The sequence below is a fragment of the Oncorhynchus clarkii genome, chromosome 17 (genome assembly GCF_045791955.1).
Source record: "Oncorhynchus clarkii lewisi isolate Uvic-CL-2024 chromosome 17, UVic_Ocla_1.0, whole genome shotgun sequence".
NCBI classification, from domain to species: domain Eukaryota; kingdom Metazoa; phylum Chordata; class Actinopteri; order Salmoniformes; family Salmonidae; genus Oncorhynchus; species Oncorhynchus clarkii.
Genome location: NC_092163.1, coordinates 39,088,153 through 39,111,515, shown reverse-complemented (window position 1 = coordinate 39,111,515; position 23,363 = coordinate 39,088,153). Strand labels below are relative to the sequence as shown.

General features: G+C 44.5%; 1 protein-coding gene across 2 annotated transcripts in view; it reads right to left on the bottom strand.

Annotated features, from left to right (window-relative positions):
• The window catches only part of LOC139370803 (ERC protein 2-like), a 70,336-nt gene extending 67,372 nt beyond the window's left edge, over positions 1-2,964 (bottom strand). For both annotated transcript variants that reach the window (XM_071110577.1, XM_071110578.1), the window contains exon 1: positions 2,898-2,964. The gene's annotated coding sequence lies outside the window, so the exon portion shown is untranslated. The remainder of the gene's footprint in view (positions 1-2,897) is intronic.
• Positions 2,965-23,363: the final 20,399 nt, after the last annotated feature.

The following is a 23,363-nucleotide window of genomic DNA, read 5'->3' as shown; positions in this document are numbered from 1 at the left end:
TCCCTGCCTGTTTCATTGCAATACCTTAAAAGATCCAGAAATGTATCATTCATGTGTAATTTATATCTATAGGCTTCATTGAGGTTTTTATTTTAGGCTATCTGGCATTAGTGCACGAGCCTAAACTTCAGGGTCTAACGGTACTCCGCCAAACAACCTACAGGTCAATCGTCAAATAATTTTTGGAATGAGCAGAAAAAGTTAACGTTGATCCATGGAGGCAAAAAGGACAATGTTGGAGTTAAATTCAATAAGAGAAAAGCTGCGAAATTGAGAGTTGAAAATAAAAGAGAAGGGAGGGCCAGAAAGGTAACGTTTGGGAAAGAGTTGGTTAAGTGGTTAAAGAGGATTATATGTTATGTGTGATGATTGTGAAGCGCTAAACAAATTCGACAGTGACATGATGGGGTGTCAAATAGGCCTATGGCACGTTAAGAGAACTGTAGCCTACTGTTCAGATGGGTTAAATGGAAACTAAAATCTGGACACTGACTCTAGGTCTATACCCTCTCACATAGCCTTAACATTAACTCTTGCAAAAATAAGCATTTCTTGCAGTAAAATGATACTCGGGAACAAGAGTGGAGAAATATGATATATTTCTTTCAGCATCTTGAGAGAATGTGACTGCGCAGTTCAATACCGGCTGATAGTATTTCAACCACATAAAATATGAATAATCGCGGGAAGTATGGGTGCTGCACCACCCACTGAAAAATCAGAATACGGAATATTTTTTTATTCTTTAAAAAATATATTTTTTCACAAAACTAGTGCACTGGGCCTTTAATATTGCTCTATTTGCGGACCGATATAGATGTCTTCAGCGGGGACAATAACTTTTTCCCACCACCCCACAAAATCCATACTTCAATTGTCTCGAGGCTTAAAAATCCTTCTTTAACTTGTCTCCTCCCCTTCATCTACACTGATTGAAGTTAATTTAACAAGTGACATTAATAAAGGATCCTAGCATTCCCCTGCACTCTCCTGGTCAGTTTATGTCATGGAAAGAGCAGGTGTTCCTAATGTTTTGTAGGCCTATATGATCAGTGTGTAGTCGCGCGGTGCGGATGGGTTATTTGCAATTGCGGGCGGGCGTTGGTGAAAAAAACAGCTGATCCGCGCACCACTAGCCTACTGGTATTTGTATATTTACACATTTTTGGGGTTCAATCAACCTGCCCAACGATGATAATATTGTTAGACTAGTAAATGCACGTGGGAGAAATAAATATGGGGTAGATAAGCGCAACCTGCTGTGATTGCGAGGGGCAACATAACTATTAGATGGGCCTACTGGCATGGCCATTTTCGCACAGATAGGCCTTACAGATGCTCTGAAAGCATGACTTTCACCCTTTCTGTGCCAATTAATAGCGCTTTAGGTTCTGGTGCTGGCTGCATTTCTATAAGGCCATGTCATTTCCCTTTAATCAACCAAATGCAACCTTTAAGTCCATCCCTTAGAAACCCTTTATTAGGCCTATAGTGTCCTTTATCTTTGCCATCTTGTTGGAATCGAAATCCACAAAAGATCATAGCAGTGTCTCTCTAAATGCCATTATAAATCAATAATTATACACATAAATTATACACATCAATGTGGCATCATCGTTGCAGTCACAAATGGTCCATCTTTCATACATCAATACAGTGTCGTGGGCTAGAGTGCGAAAACAAACTTGTGCACGCACACCTGAACATAATTTCTAATTCCCTCCACATCCGCACTACTCTTGCGGCAAAAGGTCAGCTGCATAGGCTAGTGTGCAGAATGGTCATGAAGGAAATCCTATCTGAGCGGAGGCAGGGACATGTTTGGAGATCAATCATTCCAATGAGACAGTGCAGCAGGTTGTCACTTGACCATAATAACACGGGGGAAATGATGCATATGGCCTACTTAAGTAGAAAATACTGAATGACCATCAACAAGCCCTGCTGCTGACAAGACACCCCACAATTAAAATCCCTCCCCTTGCCTTTCATGATTGGTTGAGAGGATCAGATAGTACAAACATGCTTTTCCGAGTGGCTGTCGCCTCTGTCAGTTAGCCAAAATGAAAAGTCAATTTCTGAAGGGAATTTCGTTCGTTTGAAGGGGACACATGTAGCTGAGGGTTCTTCGGGTTCTTCTCAATCGATTATTGAAATTATTGGAACATAACACGCTAATGTTTAGTAGCCGAATAGCCTCAATTATTTATAAATATGATCCTGGTGTCGATATTGCATAATATTTCTTATTCACAATGACAGCATCTCCAAAAATGTTCCTCTTGAATTCCCCTAATAAGGAAATATATTACATAATGTAAGCCTGAGGCATTACAGACGTTTCTTTTGTCGAATTGTTACTGCCCTTGATGTCTCGTGTTTCATAGGAATACATCATTCTTCTCCAATGCAATGTGAGAATCTATGACAGCTGGCCACTATAGATAACGTCACATACATTCCATAGGAATTGGGCGCTTTTAGGATGAAATACGACTCTAAAGCCCTAGAAATCTTTTATATTGAAAATTAAATAGAGATATGTAATTCGTTTCACCTTTCCTTGATACCAATTCTACTTGAAATGAACTCACAAACCAATTCGATTTTCAACCGAATCGAATGACTGAAATATACAAGATAAAAACACATATTGACTTCTACAAATTAGCTTACAGCATGTTTTTCCCATGCATTCATCTACTATGCAATCCAACGAATGAATTGGGAGTGATATTTTACGCACAGATGCATTCCCTCAATCCGTCTAATCGAAAGAGAACCGTCAACCCCATAATATCGAAAACACTTCACTATTTCGGGCATGTGGTGATTCGGTGCCGTTCTCTATCATACGTATTTGCGTTGATCTTGAATGAATCAAAATAGAAATGTACCTTTTTCTACCATTAGTTCCTCTCCATCACCATCCAGAGACAGTGGCGTCTTCCAGTCTCCATTCACACCGGTCTCAGCATCCTGCACTGTCATTGGGTAGCGGACACGCGATTTCTCCCCCTACCCGCAAGGGAGCTGCACAGTCTGATTGTTAAAGGGACAGCCAAGAGAGTCTCGAGCAGAATGGATGGACTCAATCATAGAAACGTGACTTTAAGTGTGGAATCACAACATCGAAATCTCACAATTCAACTCACAAACTCAGACTTCCATCCTTATTCTCCTAGCTCTTTGTGGTCACAGTCCTCACGTTTGTGTGAATGGTGAAGGTTTCAGGAGTTTCAGCATTGAAAATCCAGTCTAATTTCAGGTTTAATTGGTTGAAGTATTAGGTATCTGAGAGGTGGAAAATGTGACAAAATCTGCCCCCACTCCGAACCAACACCCCTCATGATTACATTTACATTTCATTTTAGTCATTTAGCAGAAGCTCTTATTTATAGCGACTTACAGTTAGTGCAGAAAGGTAGCTATAGTTAAGACAACCACATTTCACAGTCTTAGTAAGTCATCCTCTAGTCTAATTTCACAGCCGCTGTGCCATCATCTACCATTAAGCACCATCATTAACTGTGTTCAACCAGAGATTGCAATTCATCAAGGCATGCCATCCCCTATAACTCTTGTCATTTGTGTGCTTAATTATATGACCTTTTCTAAATGTCACAGATGCAGAATAGTCTGTGGTGATTGGCTGAAGGATCTCAGGCCCATTTTATTCTAAGCTCCTGCATTGTGAGTGCTCTGATTGGCTTGGCTGCCTTTTGCATTCTAAATGAAACCCTATTCCCAATACAATACAATACAATATATATATACAGCTGAAGTCGGAAGTTTACGTACACTTAGTTTGGAGTCACTAAAACTCGTTTTTTAACCACTCCACAAATGTCTTGTTAACAAACTATGGTTTTGGCAAGTCGGTTAAGACATCTACTTTGTGCATGACACAAGTAATTTTTCCAACAATTGTTTACAGACAGGTTATTTCACTTATACCTCGCTGTATCACAATTCCAGTGGGTCAGAAGTTTACATACACGAAGTTGACTGTGCCTTTAAACAGCTTGTAAAATTCCAGATAATGATGTCATGGCTTTAGAAGCTTCTGATAGGCTAATTGTCACGCCCTGACCTTAGTTATCTTTGTTTTCTTTATTATTTTGGTTAGGTCAGGGTGTGACAAGGGTGGTTGGTTTAGTTTTTGTATTGTCTAGGTGTTTTTGTCCTGTTTAGGTGTTTTTGTCCTGTCTAGGGTTTTTGTCCTGTCTAGGTGTTTTTGTCCTGTTTAGGTGTTTTTGTCCTGTCTAGGGTTTTTGTATAACTATGGGGTTTTAGTATATCTAGGTATATGTAGGTCTATGGTGGCCTGAATTGGTTTCCAATCAGAGGCAGCTGTTTATCGTTGTCTCTGATTGGGGATCCTATTTAGGTTGCCATTTACCATTTTGGTTTTGTGGGTTATTATTCTATGTTTAGTTGCCTGTTTGCACTAGTCATATTGCTTCACAGTTCGTTTTGTTATTTTGTATAGTTTTGTTCAGTGTTGCATTTGTTTAATAAATATAATGTACGCTTATCCCGCTGCGCCTTGGTCTCATCGTTATGACGAACGTGACAGAATAACCCACCAAACCAGGACCAAGCAGCATGAAAAGAAGGAACAGCGCTTAATGGGGAAATGGACCTGGGAGGAGATATTAGATGGAGCAGGACCTTGGACACAGCCTGGGGAGTATCGCCGTCTTAAGGAGGAGTTAGAGGCAGCGAAGGCGGAACGACGATACTACGATAAATACCGGAGAATAGAGGAACAGCGACAATATGAAGGTACACGGCTAGCACGGAAGCGCGAGAGGCAGCCCCAATAAAAAAAATTGGGAGGCACATGAGGAGATTGCATGAGTCAGGTAGCCAACTCCTCGTGCTTACCGTGGGGAGCGTGTAACTGGTCAGGCACCGTCCGGGCTAGAATGGGCATCCAGCCAGGACGTATTGAGCCACCTCTATGTTCTGGATCTCCAATGCGTCTCCACGGTCCAGTGTATCCTGTGCCTCCTCCCCGCACTCGCCCTGAGGTGCTTGTCACCAGCCCAGTGCCAACACCACGCACCAGGCTTCCTGTGCGCCTCCAGAGTCCAGTACACTCTGTTGCTCCTCCCCGCACTCGCCCTGAGGTGCGTGTCCCCAGCCCGGTGCCACCAGTTCCGGCACCACGCACTAGGCCTTCAGTGTGCCTCCAGGGTCCAGTACACCCTGTACCTCCTCCCCGCACTCGCCCTGAGGTGCGTGTCCTGAGGTGCGCACCACGCACCAGGCCTACAGTTTGTTATGACATCATTTACATAATTTGAATCAATTGGAGGTGTACCTGTGGATGTATTTCAAGGCCTACCTTCAAACTCAGTGCCTCTTTGCTTGACATCATGGGAAAATCAAAATAAATCAGTCAAGACTTCAGAAATAAAATTGTAGACTTCCACAAGTCTGGTTCATCCTTGGGAGCACATTCCAAACGCCTGAAAGTACCACGTTGGTCTGTACAAACAATAGTACGCAAGTATAAACACCATGGGACCACGCAGCCGTCATACTTCTTAGGAAGGAGACGCGTTCTGTTTCCTAGAGATGAACGTACTTTGGTGCGAAAGTGTGAATCAATCCCAGAACAACAGCAAAGGAACTTGTGAAGATGCTGGAGGAAACAGGTACAAAAGCATCTATTTCAACAGTAAAACTAGTCTTATATCGACATACCCTGAAAGTCCGCTCAGCAAGGAAGAAGCCACTGCTCTAAAACCGCCATAAAAAAAGACAGACTACGGTTTGCAACTGCACATGGGGAAAAATATCTTACTTTTTGGAGAAATGTCCTCTGGTATGATGAAACAAAAATAGAACTGTTTGGCCATAATGACCATCCTTATGTTTGGAGGAAAAAGGGGAGGATTGCAAGCCGAAGAACACCATCTCAACCATGAAGCACGGGATGGAAGCATCATGTTGTTGGGGTGCTTTGCTGCAGGAGAGACTGGTGCACTTCACAAAATAGATGGCATCATGAGGCAGGACAATTATGTGGATATATTGAAGCAACATCTCAAGACATCAGTGAAGAAGTTAAAGCTTGGTTGCAAATGGGTCTTCCAAATGGACAATGACCCCAAGCATACTTCCAAAGTTGTATTAAAATGGCTTAAGGACAACAAAGTCAAGGTATCGGACTGGCCATCACAAAGCCCTGACCTCAATCCCATAGAAAATTTGTGGGCAGAACTGAAGAAGCGTGTGCCAGTAAGGAGGCCTTTAAACCTGACTCAGTTACACCAGCTATGTCAGGATGAATGGGCCAAAATTCACCAAACTTATTGTGGGAAGCTTGTGGAAGGCTACCGGAAATGTTTGACCCAAGTTAAACAATTTAAAGGCAACGCTACCAAATACTGAGTGTATGTAAACGTCTGACCCACTGGGAATGTGATGAAAGAAATGAAACCTGAAATAAATAATTCTCTCTACTATTATTGTGACATTTCACATTCTTAAAATAAAGTGGTAATCCTAATCGACCGAAGACAGGGAATTTTTACTACTAAATGTCAAAAACTGAGTTTAAATGTATTTGGCTAAGGTGTATGTAAACTTCCGACTTCAACTGTATATAGTTCACTACTATTGACCAGGGCCCTTAGGGTCCAACCCCACACGCTCCAATGGGGCTCTGTGTGGAGGTGTGGGGAGAATCCTCACTGTGGGAAAATGCCTCTGGAGATATGAGTCTTTAACTCAGTGAATGGAAAAAGCAATGTCCCTGTGGGAAACTGTTCAGTCGTATTAGGAATGGATGGAGGTGGGGCAAAGACAGATGTTTTGCCACCCACTTTAGCAGGGAGAGCAGAGAGAGAGAAAACGGAACAGGAGACGAGAGAGATGCAGTGAAGGACAGGAATGTTCTCAAAGCAACCCCTGTATGGAGGAGATGAAACATCTTGTTGGGATAGGAGGATGATCTTTTTCTGACACCAAGGAATCACAATCAACACACAATACAATCTGGTTGTTTGTTTATGAGGCATGGGTGGTCGTTAACGTGCGTGCAAGGTGTAATAGGATGATGAAATACATTCTTTCTCATGGGTTGGGTTGGAGGTGGTTCCTGGCTGTGGTTGTCCTTGTCCTTTAAGCCAGTGAATCAGCCAGCGCCTCTTTCTCCCAGCCATGCCTTGGCATCGTTAATCACATGATGGCTTCTCCCATCGTCATGGTGATGTCAGCCTAGGTTCCTTCCTTCCTGTGTACATCCAGGACTGACTGAGAAACTAAGCTGCCTTTGCCACGGCAACCCAGCACACGTTAAATCAATCTGAGTGCATTACTCTTACATCACACATAATGACATCACTATAACTGAACCTTCCTGGCTCTCCTGAGGATGTGAGATATGTTGATGTTGAAAACAAAATACAGCCTAAAATACAACCACCTTCACCCCTCCTATACAGCCAGACACACACACACACACACACACACATACACACACACACACACACACACACAGACACAGACACACAGACACACAGATACACACACTGACAGACACACTCACAGACACACACACTCTCTCCGTCTCTCTCTCTTTATGAGCTGTCCCGATATGCTAGGGCCTGGAAGGCCCGAGGGCTATAACTGTGATGCAAACATTGACGATGAATGGCGGTGACAGGGACAGGCCCAGGAGAGAGGAGCATCAGTTTAACACACACACACACACACACACATGCACGTACACACGCACACATGCGAGCATGCAAACACACACACACGCACACACACACACACACACACACACACACACACACACACACACACACACACACACACACACACACACACACACACACCACAGAAGTGGAGAGGGACCTGTTCATTAATCACACATTCATTAATCTATTAGAACCAATTAATCAAAACAGAGCTGACAGCTCACAGGCTGACAGTAAAAGGCACGCTGGTCACAATCTATAATGAAATCTCAATCAGGAAACACAGTGTAATAGCATTATACTGTTTGTATATAGTCAGGTCAGAACTTTCTTTAGCTCCCATCTATTACAGGCCCTATGGAGTTATTCAGTGTGTGCATCCCAAATGGCACCTTATTTCCTACATAGTGCACTACTTTTTACCAGGGCCCATAGGGCCATTTGGGATGTAGACAGTGAGATTTTGCAATGTATCCCCGTCCACATTCTGTCACCGGCCCCGTTAATCCAGTTATTTTTCACTTCCTAGACATGACGATCAATACATTGCAGAGGGCCATTAAACCCCCCTGCAGTCCAGACAGCAATGATTCCCATTTCCGGGGTAAAACAAGCCTCTTAAGAAAGCGTAGAGAAATGGGGACAACGGGGGTAAAGGATTGTTTAATTATCATAGCGATAGGCATTGATTATCAAATCAAATCAAATCAAATGTATTTATATAGCCCTCCTTACATCAGCTTGTCACACCCTGGCCATAGAGAGGCTTTTATTCTCTATTTTGGTTAGGCCAGGGTGTGACTAGGGTGGGCATTCTATGTTCATTTTCTATGTTTTGTATTTCTTTGTTGTTTGGCCGGGTGTGGTTCTCAATCAGAGGCAGCTGTCTATCATTGTCTCTGATTGAGAACCATACTTAGGTAGTTTTTTTCTGTTTTGTGTCTTTCTGCATCAGACAGAACTGTTTCGGTTTCGTTCATTCTCTTTGTTGTTTTGTTATTTCAGTATTCAGTTCTAAATAAAAGCATGAACACGTACCACGCTGCACCTTGGTCCTCTCCTTCCAACAGCCGTTACAGAACTACCCACCACCAATGGACCAAGCAGTGTGGTGAAAAGGAGGAATGGACATGGGAGGACATCTTGAACGACAAGGGATACTACACATGGGAGGAGATCCTGGCTGGAAGGGATCGCCTCCCATGGGAACAGGTGGAGGCAGCCAGGAGAGCGGAGGCAGCAGGAAAAGGAAGGAAGGAAGCCCGAGAGGCAGCCCCAAAAAATATTTTGGGGGGAGCACAGAGGGAGTGTGGCAGAGTCAGGAGTCAGACCTGAGCCAACTCCCCATGCTTACCGTAAGGAGCCAAGGATGGAACCAGAGCCAGTCAGGGCGAAATTGGAGGTGAGCGACGGAAGCAAGGTAGAGACAGTGAAGGAGTTGATGGGAAGATTGAAGGAGAGAGGAATGAGGGAGTTGCTGTGTTGGTGCATGAGGCATGACATCCGCCCGACGGAGCATGTCCTGGATTTGATGTCACCTGAGTCAACTCTCCATACTCGTCCTAAGGTGCGTGCTAGCCGTCTGGTTAAGACTGTGCCATCCCCAAGCACCAGGCCTCCTGTGCGCCTCCCCAGCACTGCACGTCTTGTGCCAGCTTGGCGCTACAGATCTCCAGTACACGTTCTGAGCCCAGTGCGCTACATTCCAGCTCCCCGCATCTGCCGGGCTAGGGTGAAGATCCAGCCAGAATGGATGGTGCCAGCCCTGCTCTCCAAACCTCCAGTGTGTCTCCTCTGGCCAGGATATCCTTCGCCGGTTCTAAGCACGGTTTCCCCAGTTTGCCAGGAGAACCCAGTGCGGCCTGTTCCAGCTCACCGCACGTGCCGGGCTAGACTGGGCATTCAGCCTGGAAGAGTGGTGCCAAGGCTACGCACCAGATCTCCAGTGCTCCCCCACAGCCCGGTCTATCCTGTGCCTCCTCCATGGACCAGGCCTACAGTAGGTCTCCCCAGCCTGGTGAGTCCTGTGCCTGTTCCCAGAACCAGGTCTCCTGTGTGTCTCCCCAGCCTGGTGAGTCCTGTACCTGTCACCTGTCCGGAGCTGCCAGAGTCGCCCTCCTGTCCGGAGCTGCCAGAGTCGCCCTCCTGTCCGGAGCTGCCAGAGTCGCCCTCCTGTCCGGCGCTGCCAGAGTCGCCCTCCTGTCCGGCGCTGCCAGAGTCGCCCTCCTGTCCGGCGCTGCCAGAGTCGCCCTCCTGTCCGGCGCTGCCAGAGTCGCCCTCCTGTCCGGCGCTGCCAGAGTCGCCCTCCTGTCCGGCGCTGCCAGAGTCGCCCTCCTGTCCGGCGCTGCCAGAGTCGCCCTCCTGTCCGGGGCCCGTTGCGAGGGTCCACGTCCCGCACCAGAGCCACCGCCGTAAAGAGTCCGCACCTTTGGGGGGGAGGGGGTACTGTCACGCCCTGGCCATAGAGAGGCTTTTATTCTTTATTTTGGTTAGGCCAGGGTGTGACTAGGGTAGGCATTCGATGTTCATTTTCTATGTTTTGTATTTCTTTGTTTGGCCGGGTGTGGTTCTCAATCTTCCCACCTCATTTGCTCACATCGTATATAGACTTGTTTATACTGTATTATTGACTGTATGTTTGTTTTACTCCATGTGTAACTCTGTGTCGTTGTATCTGTCGAACTGCTTTGCTTTATCTTGGCCAGGTCGCAATTGTAAATGAGAACTTGTTCTCAACTTGCCTACCTGGTTAAATAAAGGTGAAATAAAATAAATAAATAAAAAATCAGAGGCAGCTGCCTATCGTTGTCTCTGATTGAGAACCATACTTAGGTAGCTTTTTCCCACATGGGTTTTGCGGGTAGTTGTTTTCTGTATTTCTGCACCAGACAGAACTGTTTCAGTTTTCTTCATTCTCTTTGTTGTTTTGTGATTCAGTGTTCAGTTCTAAATAAAAGCATGAACACTCAATCATAGGACCTAATGAAGAGATGAGTCTTAAAGACTATAAAGACTTAAAGGTTGAGACCAAGTCTGCGTCTCTCTTATGGGTAAGCAGACCATTCCTGCCTCCAGCTATTTGCTTAGAAATTCTAGGGACAATTAGGAGGCCTGTGTCTTGTGACGGTAGCATACGTGTAGGTATCTACGGCAGGACCAGATCGGAAAGATAGGTAGGAGCAAGCCCATGTAATGCTTTGTAGGTTAGCAGTAAAACCTTGAAATCAGCCCTTGCCTTAACAGGAAGCCAGTGTAGGGAGGCTAGCACTGGAGTAATATGATTAAAGAAATATGGTTCTAGTCAGGATTCTAGCAGCCATATTTAGCACTAACTGAAGTTTATTTAGTGCTTTATCCAGGTAGCCGGAAAGTAGAGCATTGCAGTACTCTAACCTAGAAGTGACAAGAGCATGAATAAATTTTTCTGCATCAATTGTGGACAGAAAAGTTCTGATTTTTGCAATGTTAAGTAAATGGAAAAACCTGTCCATGAAACAGTCTTTATATGCTCGTCAAAAGAGAGATCAGAGTCCAGAGTCACGCCGAGGTCCTTTACAGTTGTATTTGAGACGACTGTACAACTATCAAGATTAATTGTCAGATTCAACAAAAGATCTCTTTGTTTCTTGGGACCTAGAACAAGCATCTCTGTTTTGTTCGAGTTTAAAAGTAGAAAGTTTGCAGCCATCCACTTCCTTATGTCTGAAACACAGGCTTCCAGCGAGGGCAGTTTGGGGGCTTTACCATGTTTCATTGAAATGTACAGCTGTGTGTCATCCGCATAGCAGTGAAAGTTAACATTATGTTTTCGAATGACATTCCCAAGAGGTAAAAATATATAGTGAAAACAATAGTGGTCCTAAAACGGAACCTTGAGGAACACCGAAATTTATAGTTGATTTGTCAGAGGACAAACCATTCACAGAGACAAACTGATATCTTTCCGACAGATAAGATCTAAACCAGGCCAGAACTTGTTCGTGTAGACCAATTTGGGTTTCCAATCTCTCCAAAAGAATGTGGTGATCGATAGTATCAAAAGCAGCATTAAGGTCTAGGAGCACGAGGACAGATGCAGAGCCTCGGTCTGACGCCATTAAAAGGTCATTTACCACCTTCACAAGTGCAGTCTCAGTGCTATGATGGGGTGTAAAACGAGACTGAAGCATTTCGTATACATTGTTTGTCTTCAGGGAGGCAGTGAGTTGCTGCGCAGCAGCTTTTTCAAAAACAATTGAGAGAAATGGGAGATTCGATATAGGCCGATAGTTTTTTAAATATTTTCTGGGTCAAGGTTTGGCTTTTTCAAGAGAGGCTTTATTACTGCCACTTTTAGTGAGTTTGGTACACATCCGGTGGATAGAGAGCCGTTTATTATGTTCAACATAGGAGGGCCAAGCACAGGAAGCAGCTCTTTCAGTAGTTTAGCTGGAATAGGGTCCAGTATGCAGCTTGAAGGTTTAGAGGCCATGATTATTTTCATCATTGTGTCAAGAGATATAGTACTAAACACTTGTGTCTCCGTTGATCCTAGGTCCTGGCAGAGTTGTGCAGACTCAGGACAACTGAGCATTGGAGGAATATGCAGATTTAAAGAGTCTGTAATTTGCTTTCTAATGACCATGATCTTTTCCTCAAAGAAGTTCATGAATTTATTACTGCTGAAGTGAAAGCCATCCACTCTTGGGGAATGCTGCTTTTTAGTTAGCTTTGCGACACTATCAAAAATATTGTTCTTATTTTCCTCAATTAAGTTGGATAAATTGGATGATCGAGCAGCAGTGAAGGCTCTTCGATACTGCACGGTACTGTCTTTCCAAGCTAGTCGGAAGACTTCCAGTTTGTGTGGCGCCATTTCCGTACCAATTTTCTGGAAACTTGCTTCAGAGCTCGGGTATTTTCTGTATACCAGGGAGCTAGTTTCTTATGACAAATGTTTTTAGTTTTTAGGAGTGCAACTGCATCTAGGGTATTGCGCAAGGTTAAATTGAGTTCCTCAGTTAGGTGGTTAACTGAGTTTTGTCCTCTGACGTCCTTGGGTAGGCAGAAGGAGTCTGGAAGGGCATCAAGGAATCTTTGGGTTGTCTGAGAATTTATAGCACGACTTTTGATGCTCCTTGGTTGGGGTCTGAGCAGATTATTTATTGCGATTGCAAACATAATAAAATGGTGGTCCGATAGTCTAGGATTATGAGGAAAAACATTAAGATCTACAACATTTATTCCATGGGACAAAACTAGGTCCAGAGTATGACTATGGCAGTGAGAAGGTCCGGAGACATGTTGGACAAAACCCACTGAGTCGATGATGGCTCCTAAAGCCTTTTGGAGTGGGTCTGTGGACTTTTCCATGTGAATATTAAAGTCACCAAAAATGTGAATATTATTTGGCATGTCTACAAGGTTCGATAGGAATTCAGGGAACTCAGTGAGGAACGCTGTATATGGCCTAGGAGGCCTGTAAACAGTAGCTATAAAAAGTGATTGAGTAGGCTGCATAGATTTCATGACTAGAAGCTCAAAAGACGAAAATGTCGTTTTTTTTGTAAATTGAAATTTGCTATTGTAAATGTTAGCAACACCTCCGCCTTTGCGGGATGCATGGGGGATATGGTCACTAGTGTAAACAGGAGGAGAGGGCTCATTTAACACAGTAAATTCATCAGGCTTAAGCCATGTTTCAGTCAGGCCAATCACATCAAGATTATGATCAGTGATTAGTTAATTGACTATAACTGCCTTTGAAGTGAGGGATCTAACATTAAGTAGCCTTATTTTGAGATGTGAGGTATCACGATCTCTTTCAATAATGGCAGGAATGGAAGAGGGCTTTATTCTAGTGATATTGCTAATGCGAATACCTCCATGTTTAGTTTTGCCCAACCTAGGTCGAGGCACAGACATTATGCAGTCTACTGGAATCTCACACAAGACAAGCACATCGGACGAGCCGGGGTCTGTGATTGACAGGCGGGAGAGGCAAACCTTTGTTTCTCTCTTCCACTTTTTCATTTTTCATCCCCTCCCTTTTGCTTACTAAAGTTAGTGTAATTCATGTGGACATATTTAGGGCTGCTGGCTAATTCAATGTCTGTGACTGTTTCAATTAGCTCTCTGCTGGCCTCTGGTGGTTGACGATGAGCTCCCCTGAATACTGTGTTCTTCACTGAACATTCTCAGCAGGTTCTCTTGGGTAGTAATTATCTTCAGTAATCAGTGATAATGATAGGATACACACACAAACAATCACACATCGTCCTGGTTTCTGTTAATGCATCTCTCCATCATCTCGTTGTTTTTTTACATTTTTTATTCAACCTTTATTTAACTCTACAAGTCAGTTAAGAACACATTCTTATTTACAATGACTGCCTACCAAAAGGCAAAAAGGCCTCCTGTGGGGACGGGGGCTGGGATTAAAAATAAAAATATAGGACACACATCACGACAAGAGAGACACCACAACACTACATAAAGAGAGACCTTAAGCCAACAACATTGCATGGCAGCAACACATGAAAACACACCATGGTAGCAACACAACATGACAAAAACACGGTAGCAACACAAAACATGGTACAAACATTATTGGGCACAGACAACAGCACAAAGGCAAGAAGGTAGAGACGATAATACATCATGCGAAGCAGCCACAACTGTCAGTAAGTGTCCATGATTGAGTCTTTGAACGAAGAGATTGAGATAAAGAGGTCTGCTCTCCCAGTGTCTGAGCAAATAACAAGCAAACAGACGGGAAAGAAAGACACTGTTAGAGATGGTACCTCAGAGACATATAAAGATAAAGGGTGTAGGTATTAGCCTGGTCCCAGATCTTTTTATGCTGTCACACGACAATGAAATTAGGAGTTGGCATGACAGCACAAACAGATCTGGGACCAGGCTAACGGAATCTAAAGACAAATCATCACCTGGATCGTGAGCCCTGTTGTTGAACCGCCGAGCGTGAATGACAAAAATAATTGTCTTAGTCATTCAGTCATAACCCGTAAATCCATAGACTTAAAATGAATTATCTTTCCATTTCTATGAGTAAATCAGTCAGTAAATCAATAAAGTGACATCATTACTGCCAGGCAGTGAGATGCTTGGAAGCGTGGCCTCGCATTTACAATCAAACGTCAGATGGTGTGTGCTATGACACATTCTTATTTTGTGTCAGAAGACCTCTTTCCTGAAGGTGAGACCTACAAAAGTATTTTTCATTGTTGGTGAAGTGTTATCACTGACAGGTAGACAGACGTTGTCAGACTAAACGTGGTAAAGGGGTTCTCCTCTAGAGCTTCCTCCTCCTCTGGGTCCTTCACTGGGGGTATGTTGGGCTTCTCCTCTGCCTCCTCTGCTTGTCACCTTTCCCATCATCACTACAGACAGGGCGAGTCAGAACACAACACATCGTCAACATCATCCCCCAGTGGGGTTGTCAGCACAGAGCATGGAGGGAGGGGGGCTGATGGGTAACAAACATGAGCCTGATTGTGTCCCTTGGGTTTCAGGAACTGGCTATGATGACTTAAACATCGCCATGTTAAGGCATTTCAGAAACACTTTCTGTATGCCCATAACCTGGGTCATACCTGGGTCAAACCTCTGGGCCAGAAGACTTAACTCTGATAGAGCAATTTGGACAATATATTATTTTTCTACTACAGAGTTTAGAAAGCCTTGTCCAAGCCAGAATGGTCCATAGACCACAACATATACAATAACAAAATGCCTTTGCTCACATGTTTAGCAAGAGAGTTGGGGTCATGTTTAAAAGGAGCATTTGTGTAGAAGGAGACATTGCCTCCCTCATGTGTCCCTCAGTCTTCTCCTCTTGGCCATTCGGCACTGAATAATATGCGCCTCTTCGCCAACAAAGCCAAAGCTTTGCTTCTCCTCTTGGCCTTTCGGCCACAATTTCCACACAGGATGAAGCAAACCCTCTCCACCCGCTTGGCAGGGAATGCCTTGACAAACTCGTAAAAAATGTCCCAACCTTTGAACACGTTCTAAGTCAGCCAAACGATACTGAGACGTTCCTAGCTGATATAGAGGACGCATTGGATGGCTTTTGAAGTTTGACCAGGAGCACTCACTCCAATTAGAGGGTGCATTATCAGGTATTGGAGCGTTGAGATACGGCACACAACAACTGTTTCTACCACGAAACCACAACTCAACCACCACAGTTGAAATAACTGTAAAGTACGTCGCCATCGAAACGACTACAGCTACAATTGACCTGTTCGCTACGTTCAGTGGAGGATTGGCCGTCAAGAGCACCGGGACACTCCGAGGGGTCACTCAGACTACCACACCTCTCACATTCAGACCATGCTGAAACTACACTTCCAGGACGTATTGCTTGTTTATCGTGTGTATGTCAACAGCCTCAAATCTGAACCCCTGCAACTCGGAGCAGACTTGATTGATCGGTTACTCCCACTGATGGATTGGAAAACCAACCATGTATGGTCACAGGTCACACTGCCTTCTCCACTGACCACACTGTCTTCCTCCAATGCTAGCTGCAACACAGTCATCCATTTATTTGTATTTATTTCACCTTTATTTAACCAGGTAAGCCTATTGAGAACAAGGTCTCATTTACAACTGTGACCTGGCCAAGATAAAGCAAAGCAGTGTGACACAAACAACAACAAAGAGTTGCACATGGAATAAACAAACATACAGTCAATAACACAATAGAAAAGTCTATATACTGTGGCAGACCAGGGGGTTTGGTCAAGACGTTTACACAGATCAGACACTGACAGAGTAGGATAAACTCAGTTTCAGGGGTATTTATTTGAATAATAAATCAAAGGAAAAGAAAAGGATAGGTCTCCCCTTTGAGACCCTCTCTGGGATACCGTTTTCTGGGCTCCGGGTCTTGATGTATCCTGTCGGGATCATAACTGCACTCACTCCTGTTACCTCTGTAACCATCCCCAACTATACGGGAGTACTTTCTTCCCTCACTCTCCTTGTGTGTTGCCCTTCTGGTAGCTTTAGGGGCCTTGCAGAGCTGGTGAGCAATCAGCCCTTGATTACTCACCAACTCCCAATCAGCCCCAATTAGTCCTGGCCGGAGAACCAGTCGAGACCTGGCACATCCAGCAGATGGAGATCCAGCAGATGGAGCCATCGCCTCGTGACGTATACACCGTCTGTCACCAGGCCTCGACGAGTCTACCCTTGGTGGCTGACCTGCTATATGCCACAATACAGTGTGTGCAAATGATGAAAGATTAGGGAGGTAAGGCAATAAATAGGGCCATAGTGGCGAAGTAATTACAATTTAACAACTAAACACTGGAGTGATAGATGTGCAGAAGATGAACGTGCAAAGTAGAGATACTGGTGTGCAAAGGAGAAAGAAAAAAAACGAACAATATGGGGATGAGGTAGTTGGATGGGCTATTTACAGATGGGCTATGTTCAGGTGCAATGATCTGTGAGCTGCTCTGACAGCTGGTGCTTAAAGTTAGTGAGGGAGATATCAGTCTCCAGCTTCAGTGATTTTTACAATTCATTCCAGTCATTGGCAGCAGAGAACTGGAAGGAAAGGCGGCCAAAGCAGGAATTGGCTTGGGAGTGACCAGTGAAATATACAGTGGGGAGAACAAGAAATTTGATACACTGCCGATTTTGCAGGTTTTCCTACTTACAAAGCATGTAGAGGTCTGTCATTTTTATTATAGGTACACTTCAACTGTGAGAATCTAAAACAAAAATCCAGAAAATCACATTGTATGATTTTTAAGTAATTAATTTGCATTTTATTGCATGACATAAGTATTTGATCACCTACCAACCAGTAAGAATTCCGGCTCTCACAGACCTGTTAGTTTTTCTTTAAGAAGCCCACCTGTTCTCCACTCATTACCTGTATTAACTGCACCTGTTTTAACTCGCTACCTGTATAAAATACACCTGTCCACACACTCAATCAAACAGACTCCAACCTCTCCACAATGGCCAAGACCAGATAGCTGTGTAAGGACATCAGGGATAAAATTGTAGACCTGCACAAGGCTGGGGGGGGATGGGATACAGGACAATAGGCAAGCAGCTTGGTGAGAAGGCAACAACTGTTGGCGCAATTATTAGAAAATGGAAGAAGTTCAAGATGAAGGTCAATCACCCTCGGTCTGGGGCTCCATGCAAGATCTCATCTCGTGGGGCATCAATGATCATGAGGAAGGTGAGGGATCAGCCCAGAACTACACGGCAGGACCTGGTCAATGACCCGAAGAGAGCTGGGACCACAGTCTCAAAGAAAACCATTAGTAACACACTACGCCATCATGGAATAAAATCCTACAGCGCACGCAAGGTCCCCCTGCTCAAGCCAGCGCATGTCCAGGCCCGTCTGAAGTTTGCCAATGACCATCTGGATGATCCAGAGGAGGAATGGGAGAAGGTCATGTGGTCTGATGAGACAAAAATAGAGCTTTTTGGTCTAAACTCCACTCGCCGTGTTTGGAGGAAGAAGAAGGATGAATACAACCTCAAGAACACCATCCCAACCGTGAAGCATGGAGGTGGAAACATAATTCTTTGGGGATGCTTTTCTGCAAAGGGGACCGGACGACTGCACCGTATTGAGGAGAGGATGGATAGGGCCATGTATCATGAGATCTTGGCCAACAATCTCCTTCCCTCAGTAAGAGCATTGAAGATGGGTCGTGGCTGGGTCTTCCAGCATGACAACGACCCGAAACACACAGCCAGGGCAACTAAGGAGTGGCTCCGTAAGAAGCATGTCAAGATCCTGGAGTAGCCTAGCCAGTCTCCAGACCTGAGCCCAATAGAAGATCTTTGGAGGGAGCTGAAAGTCCATATTGCCCAGCGACAGTCCCGAAACCTGAAGGGTCTGGAGTGGTCTGTATGGAGGAGTGGGCCAAAATCCCTGCTGCAGTGTGTGCAAACCTGGTCAAGAACTACAGGAAACGTATGATCTCTGTAATTGCAAACAAAGGTTTCTGTACCAAATATTAAGTTCTGCTTTTCTGATGTATCAAATGAATCTATTTGTTTTAGATTCCGTCTCTCACAGTTGAAGTGTACCTATGATAAAAATTACAGACCTCTACATGCTTTGTAAGTAGGAAAACCTGCAAAATCGGCAGTGCATCAAATACTTGTTCTCCCCACTGTACCTGCTGGAGAGCATGCTATGGGTGGGTGCTGCTATGGTGACCAGTAAACTGAGATAAGGCGGGATTTTACCTAGCAAAGACGATGACCTGGAGCCAGTGGGCTTGGCGACGAATGTGAAGGGAGGGCCAGCCAACGAGAGCATACAGGTCTCAGTGGTGGGTAGTATATGGGGTTTTGGTTACAAAACGGACGGCACTTTGGTTACAAAACGGACTGCACTGCATCCAATTTGCTGAGTAGAGTGTTGGAGGCTATTTTGTAAAGAACATCGACAAAGTCAAGGATCGGTAGGATTGTCCGTTTTACAAGGATATGTTTGGCAGCATGAGTGAAGGATGCTTTGTTGCAAAATAGGAAGCCGATTCTAGATTTAATTTTGGATTGGAGATGTTTAATGTGAGTCTGGAAGGAGAGTTTACAGTCTAACCAGATACCTAGGTATTTGTAGTTGTCCACATATTCTAAGTCAGAACCATCCGGAGTAGTAATGCTGGACGGGCGGGCAGGTGGGGGCAGCGATCGGTTGAAGAGCATGCATTTAGTTTTACTTGCATTTAAGAGCAGTTAGAGGCCACGGAAGGAGAGTTGTATGGCATTGAAGCTTGTCTGGAGGTTAGTCCATAGAGACTGCCAGAGGTCCGGACAACAGACCCTCCGATTTGACATACTGAACTCTATCTGAGAAGTAGTTGGTGAACCAGGCGAGGCAGTCATTTGAGAATCCAAGGCTGTTCAGTCTGCCGATAAGAATGTGGTGATTGACAGAGTCGAAAGCCTTGGCCAGGTCAATGAATATGACTTCACAGTATTGTCTTTTATCAATGGCGGTTATGATATCGTTTAGGACCTTGAGCGTGGCTGAGGTGCACCCATGACCAGCTCGGAAACCAGATTGCATAGCGGAGAAGGTACAGTGGGATTCGAAATGGTCGGTGATCTGTTCGAAGACCTTAGAAAGGCAGGGTAGGATAGATATAGGTCTATACAGTTTGGGTCTAGAGTGTCTCCCGCTTTGAAGAGGGGGATGACCGTGGCAGCTTTCCAATATTTGGGGATCTCAGACGATACGAAAGAGAGGTTGAACAGGCTAGTAATAGGGGTTGCAACAATTGTGGTGGAAAATTTTAGAGAGGGTTGTCTAGCCCAGCTGATTTGTAGGGGTCCAGATTTTGCAGCTCTTTCAGAACATCAGCTATCTGGATTTGGGTGAAGGAGAAATGGGGAGGCTTGGGCAAGTTGCTGTGGGGGTGCAGGGCTGTTGACCGGGGTAGGGGTAGCCAGGTGGAAAGCATGGCCAGCCGTAGAAAAATGCTTCTTGAAATTCTCAATTATTGTGGATTTATCGGTGGTCGCAGTGTTTCCTAGCCTCAGTGCAGTGGGCAGCTGTGAGGAGGTGCTCTTATTCTCCACGGACTTTACAGTGTCCCAAAACTTTTTTGAGTTTGTGCTACAGGATGCAAATTTCTGTTTGAAAAAGCTAGCCTTTGCTTTCCTTAATGCCTGTGTATATCGGTTCCTAACTTCCCTGAAAAGTTGCATATCGCGGGGGATATTCGATTCTAATGCAGTGTGCAGTGTTTTTGTGCTGGTCAAGGGCAGTCAGGTCTGGAGTGAACCAAGGGCTATATCTATTCCTGGTTCTACATTTTTTGAATGGGGCATGCTTATTTAAGATGGTGAGGAAAGCACTTTTAAAGAATAACCAGGCATCCTCTACTGACGGAATGAGGTCAATATCCTTCCAGGATAACCTGGCCATGTTGAATAGAAAGGCCTGCTCGCTGAAGGGTATTAGGGAGTGTTTGACGGTGATGGTCATTTCACTGCAGACCCATTACGGACACCTGCAAATGAGACAGTGATCGCTGAGTTCCTGGTTGAAGACAGCAGAGGTGTATTTGGAGGGCAGGTTGGTCAGGATGATATCTATGAGGGTGCGCGTGTTTATGGATTTGGTGTTGTACCTGGTAGGTTCATTGATCATTTGTGTGAGATTGAGGGCATCTATCTTAGATTGTCGGATGGCCGGGGTGTTAAGCATGTCCCAGTTTAGGTCACCTACCAGCACGAGCTCTGAAGATAGATGGGAGGCAATCAATTCACATATAGTGTCCAGGGCACAGCTGGGGGCAAAAGGTGGTCTATAGTAATGTCACGCCCTGGCCATAGAGAGGCTTTTTATTCTCTATTTTGGTTAGGCCAGGGTGTGACTAGGGTGGGTGTCCAATGTTCTTTTTTTATGTTTTTGTATTTCTTTGTTTTTGGCCGGGTATGGTTCTCAATCAGGGACAGCTGTCTGTTGTTGTCTCTGATTAAGAACCATAATTAGGCAGCCTTTTTTCCCACTATAGGTTGTGGGTAGTTGTTTTCTGTGTTTCACCATACAGAACTGTTTCGGTTTTAATTTATTATCTTGTTCTTTTGTATTTAGTGTTCAGTTTATTAAAGGCAAAATGAACACGTACAACGCTGCGCTTTGGTCTACTCCTTCTTCTCCCGACAACAGCCGTTACAAGTAAGCTGCAACTGTGAAAGACTTGTTTCTGGAAAGGTGGATTTTTAAAAGTAGAAGCTCAAATTGTTTGGGCACAGACCTGGATAGCATGACAGAACTCTGAAGGCTATCTCTGCAGTAGATTGCAACTCCGCCCCCTTTGGCAGATGTTATAGTTAGGGATGGAAATTTCAGGATTTTTGATGGCCTTCCTAAGTCAGGATTCAGACATGGCTAGGACATCCGGGTTGGCAGAGTTTGCTAAAGCAGTGAATAAAACAAACTTAGGGAGGAGGCTTCTAATGTTAACATGCATGAAACCAAGGCTTTTACGGTTACAGAAGTCAACAAATGAGAGCACCTGGGGAATGGGAGTGGAGCTAGGCGCTGCAGGGCCTGGATTAACCTTTACATGACCAGAGGAACAGAGTAGGTGTAGGATAAGGGTATGGCTAAAGGCTATAAGAACTCATTGTCTATTGCGTTCAGAACAAAGAGTAAAAGGAGCAGGTTTCTGGGTGCGGAACAATAGATTCAAGGCATAATGTACAGACAAAGGTTTGGTAGGATGTGAATACCATGGAGGTAAACCTAGGCATTGAGTGACAATGAGAGAGGTTTTGTCTCTGGAAACAATGAGGGGTATCTGTCGAAAGCCCCCCCTTTGGAAATAGCCGTTTCTAAACTTCTTGGTGCAGAATCCGATCCAAGGAGATATCAGCAAGAAAAACATTGATGTGCAGAGTGTACTCTGCTTCCAATGATACATCTTCCGCTTTGTGGGGGACTGTCACCCCTTACAATGACACTAATGGCATCAGTCCCTCAACTGACCCGATGACTCCCACTGGTGAAACACTTGCGATATCACATACAGATATCCTCGTCTCAGTTCGCAGGTACTGAAGATGTTGCAACACGCGAATGCTGTGGTGACTGACAGGCCTCGACAGCCACTGAGCGGTTTGAAGCACAAACACCAGGAGATTTTGTTGAAAGGTTACAGTCATTCTCATAACAACATGGCCATTGACAACTCGTACATAAGGATCCGACCTTTTCGTTTGTGCCTTGGATACCAACACCAACCACTGGGGGTCCATGATGAGCCTTATCGAGGCCGGTGGGGGAGGGGGGGCGAGACTACGTGCAACACTGTATGAGGCCGCTAGAGCAGAAAACAAATCTAGTTGTAAACTCCCCTATAAGAACAGTGGGATAACTGGGATAACCTTAGAACACATCTAAAATAATTACTGAGTTGTACCACACTGGTCATCCAGTGGATGCTGCACCTCCAAAACAAATGGCAAAAATAATAATTCCTTGCCATGTGTGGTTTCCACTACAATGCAACTAGTAACATGCTCTAATCATGTGTTGTGGTTGGCATTTCAGAATAAATCGATAGGATAACTGGTCCCCTTGAGTACCAGTACCAATGCCAGCACAGTCAGTCCAACCACAATCAGTAAGAAGGTTAGAGACCTCAAGGTGCATCTAAATTGCCGCGTGCCGAGTAGGCCACCCATTGTGACTCGTTTGTGGGCGTGCTAGCAGCATATGGCAGCATAGAGCAGCTTTTCGGTTGTGTGTCAAGAATTCATCATAGCAAGTTTGTATGAAGGTCTGGTTATTAAATGGGTACATAGATCAATAGTAATAACCTGTAAAACACTCTGGTGACAAACAAACTTTGCTGCCCTGTTTCCAATTGTCCACATGGCTGGGAGAACCTATTCAAGTAAATAAATATATTTCGAAAATGTAAAAAACCAATGTATTATTAGCTAACTAGCTAAGGTGCAGGCTAACTCAAATGAGCTGCTAAATGAGCTAGCTAGATAGCTATCTAGCCAACTTCAGATACTGTATAGATAGCTAGCAAAGTGAATTAAATATCACCAGCTACCTAACTTCATTTTAGCTAGCTATCTTGATGTATTTATCACTGTAAAATAACTAACTACAAATGCATT